Raw genomic sequence first — 3,919 nt, 5'->3', positions numbered from 1 at the left:
TGGATAATGTTGAGCTTCTCCTCTATGACCAATGGAATGCCGAACTCAGATGAGGGCTTCCACCATTTGAATAAGGGAGGGCGAGTGGAGGTTGATATTCTGCTTTTTAGTGCCCTTTCCCAGCCAGCCGGTTTACCTTTTAAAGAAAAATTGATAATTGACATTATTTACCAGAAATTGAAAGAAATCGAAGAGGGAAGACATGGAACATAAGATTGGAACAGAAGTATTTCTGTCCAAACATAAATAGAACAAAAAAATGGAACTACGAAGAGGAGTCGGCCGACGAAGGCACGGGGGGCACCTTTTTCTCGCGGGGAATGGACGCCGACGGTTCGCAGAGATTGTATGGCGGCGGCGCAGCGTCTAGTACGGGCTAGGGAAGGTAGGGACCTTCGAAGATGAATCGGCCGACGAAGGGACGGGGGGCGACGTCTTCTCGCGCCAAATGGACGCCGACGGCTCGCAGAGATTGTGTGGCGGCGGCGTCTTCTCGCGACGTCTGGTACTGGCTAGGGAAGGTAGGGAACCAATCGCGATTTTCGCCGACGCCGTGGAGCAGATGAAGATTCAACCGCGCGATTTTGGGATTTTGGAAAACGCGGAATGAAAGTTTGATTTTTACTAGCGCCACGCTGTTCACGAAAATGAACAGTGAAACTCCTCGCCACGTCAGATGTCGCGCAAGAGTCGCGTAAACTCATCGCGCAGGATATCAATCCTATATGAATAAATTTTAATAAACAATTAATTCGGCGAAGCGTATCATTCTTAATGGCCACTAGTAGACGAAGCATATATAATATCATTCTTTAATTTTATCCTTTATACAATTATGTACACCACAGTTGAATTCACAAACTAATCATAACCCTCCCAGACCAGTCGCTTACTTACTTGCAGTTGTTTTCCACATGTACAAATACTTGGCGTTTATTCTAAATCCAGCCATACTATATAACTAAATAAGTCATCATACCATCACCCTGTACCATGGACCATGAACTCGCTCGGTGGGTGACGATCGCCATCCATCATGATAAGTATGCTCCCGGTACCAACAATCTGGTCTACCAGCACGGCGGCTCCAATTCGTCGGAGAGCTACATCTGCTAGTTTCCGGCCTACTTCTCCATTTCCCCCTAGAACCACTCCTCGCAGGGCCACATAAACAGACTTGGACACTTTCTCAAACACAGCATATATCGCCGTTCTGCAAACTTTTTGTGAGCATTCTTGCTACCACTTCCTTCCTGCTCTCATGGTCTCCCAAGCTACATGCGCTCATCAGGATCTCAGTGATTGTCTGAATGCTCACATCAGGTGAAGTCTTCAAGAACTCGGACAGCTCCCTTGCAGTGTTTGATATTATGGATTCCAGCTCTGCCGGTGTAACAGATATATCCCTAGGTGAGAAGAAATTGTCGGAGTACCAAGATGCTGCATGAACATCACCAATGCTTGAATAACGACGTTTTGTTTACCGAAACTAACACACCGGCCAAGGACCAGAGCAAAATTAATTACCTTGTCGCGCGCTGTGACAATAATTTGTTGAAATTGGCTTAATTTGTACAGACCTCAGTCTTGATACATTAAGATTAAGAGTTTCAGCAAGTGTCTCCATTATATTGTCAACCCCTCTACTACGCTGGCAAGCTTTACCAACCCAAGCCTTAATAATTTGTCCACCTTTTCTCCACCGCATTCTGGCAGTAATTCGATCGTCATCGCCTGCAGGAAGCGGAATCAGCAGATATCGAGGTAGCAGGACTTACACAGACCAAGAAAATAAAATCTTGGCCACCATCACAATAGAAGTCAATGCAACAAAAAGTTTTCTACCTGAATCTGTAAGATGAGAATCCTGTTGACGTCTTGTTAATGCTGCAAAGCCAGCACCACCAGTCCGGAGGGCAGCAGTAGGAAGACCCTGGGATTGAGCATGTTGAAAACATTTACACCATAATTCATTTTGAAAGGCATGACATTACTATTTTATGAGAATGGAACTCACATGACTTGCTGAAAGAGCAGTACAGACATCAATATGCTCGGTCCATTCTTCTGTTGAGCTGTTGCTTGTGGAGTCTAGCCATTGACGAGTTAGTGGAATGGTGTTAGAAGCAGAATTAGGATATCCAAATCGATCAGTAAATGCTTTCTGCAAATATTCCAATTCCAGGCCCTGATCCCTTAATAATCGGTTCCATCAATTTTATTCGTGCAAAGCTGACTTCTTCCTTCTTCAATGTCTGTTAACAGAAAAAATAGTTTAATTATTTTTTCTAGACATAAGAGAATAGTAGTTTACACAGTCTACACAGTCCCATTTAAAGCTACGTCTCTACAAGAAATTCGCGATGCTGAAAATTTTTGTCACATTCTACAAATCAACTTGAGATATATAGGGGTCAATTTGTAGGAGATCTAAATTTCTCCCTCTACTCGTACATTTATAGAGTGAACCTAGGCAGAAACAAAAAACAAATATTTTGGTCGTCTAATAAAATGTCCGACCTCTGATGTTCTGAACAAAACAAATATCGAACCTGTATTTGCTCCAAAATAAAGCGCAGGCCCTCCACTGCAGCAACAATGGAAGATTTGCTTTGCTTGTCATTTGATTCAGCAATGCCCGCCAATCTATTTAACACAATTTGGTGGTCTTTTTCATGCTATCTTCATTTGCAGGAGCAGATAATTTTTGCGCCATGGCTAGCACATACTCTAGAATATTTCCAAGATAGTCTGTGTCAGGAGTACCTGACTCGAGAACCTTAAACATAATATCAAATGTTGTAAGCTTGTGATTAGATTTCATGGCAAGGGATCAAAGATTACAGTGAACAAATAAGTGGGAGACAATCTAAAGTGTGGGAGATGAATGCTATAAAACAGATAACAAAGTGGAGTATGGATTTACCTGAGATAAAATATCAAGGTCGACACTGTTGATGATATCTGCCTTCAATTTCTGTGGAGCCAAATCACATAATTCATCCCGGACTTCCTTCAGAAGGGATAGTAATCTACTGTAATCAGGTTTGACTCCCTGCAAAGAATCCAGTATTTCATCCCAAAATGCCTTTTCCATCGTCTCTTTAACCTACCAAATAGATCAAGAAAGACAAAGGAATTCAGGATCCATCTGAATGGACAATCAAGCAGATGCAGGCATGGATTCAAATGTATCATAGTACATGTGAGGAACAAAAAGGACCTTAAATACCTTGATACTGAGCTCTTCAGCTTCGACCATGTCAAAATCACTAGATAATTGCCTAAGGTTCCAATGCATTATCTCATTCACAAGAAGTTCATTCTCAGTTGGTAACTGCATGCCTCTTACAGAGCTTGATTGAACATCTGTATGATGTGGATCTTCTGAATCAATTTTTGGCTGAGCGGATGATGAAACCCCAAACAGAGAACGAACTACATTGTTTGATCTCCAGAAGCCTCAACATTCTGATTGTTTGGAACAGAATCCAACTGTATTGCAGAAGGATCAGAGACCAATGGTGATGATATATGAGCAACAGGGTTTGCTAAAGGACTGCCATTCTCTTTTGCTTCAAAAAATTTTGTTCGCATGTCAGACAAAGAAGATTCCATTCTCTCAAGACCAGCATTACCACTCAGGTGCAGAACTTTCTCTCTTAGAAGTTTCTGATCTTCAATAACCTAAAATCACAAGAAATGTATTCAGAAATCAGTGAATAGCAACAAAACAAATGGTTTTATGACACCAATTAAATTTTGAATTTGATCTACACAGTATCCAATAAGTTCAAGGTGTGAATATTCATTTATCAACTATCTTTTTACAGTAAGCCTTCTGCTCTTTGAAATCAAGTTCAGATAATAACTGACATTTAAGGGCAAACAAACCTGTCTTTGTATGGCCATCATATCA

The 3,919-nt window shown here is 41.5% G+C and overlaps 1 pseudogene; it reads right to left on the bottom strand.

Moving 5' to 3' along the window:
* Positions 1 to 880: 880 nt before the first annotated feature.
* LOC141818195 (uncharacterized) lies at positions 881 to 3,687 on the bottom strand (annotated as a pseudogene).
* Positions 3,688 to 3,919: the final 232 nt, after the last annotated feature.

This window comes from Curcuma longa, unplaced genomic scaffold (assembly GCF_044706935.1).
Source record: "Curcuma longa cultivar G26 ecotype Majalengka, Jawa Barat unplaced genomic scaffold, ITB_CL_G26_1.1 contig_23750, whole genome shotgun sequence".
NCBI classification, from domain to species: domain Eukaryota; kingdom Viridiplantae; phylum Streptophyta; class Magnoliopsida; order Zingiberales; family Zingiberaceae; genus Curcuma; species Curcuma longa.
This window is presented reverse-complemented; position numbering and strand designations above follow the sequence as displayed.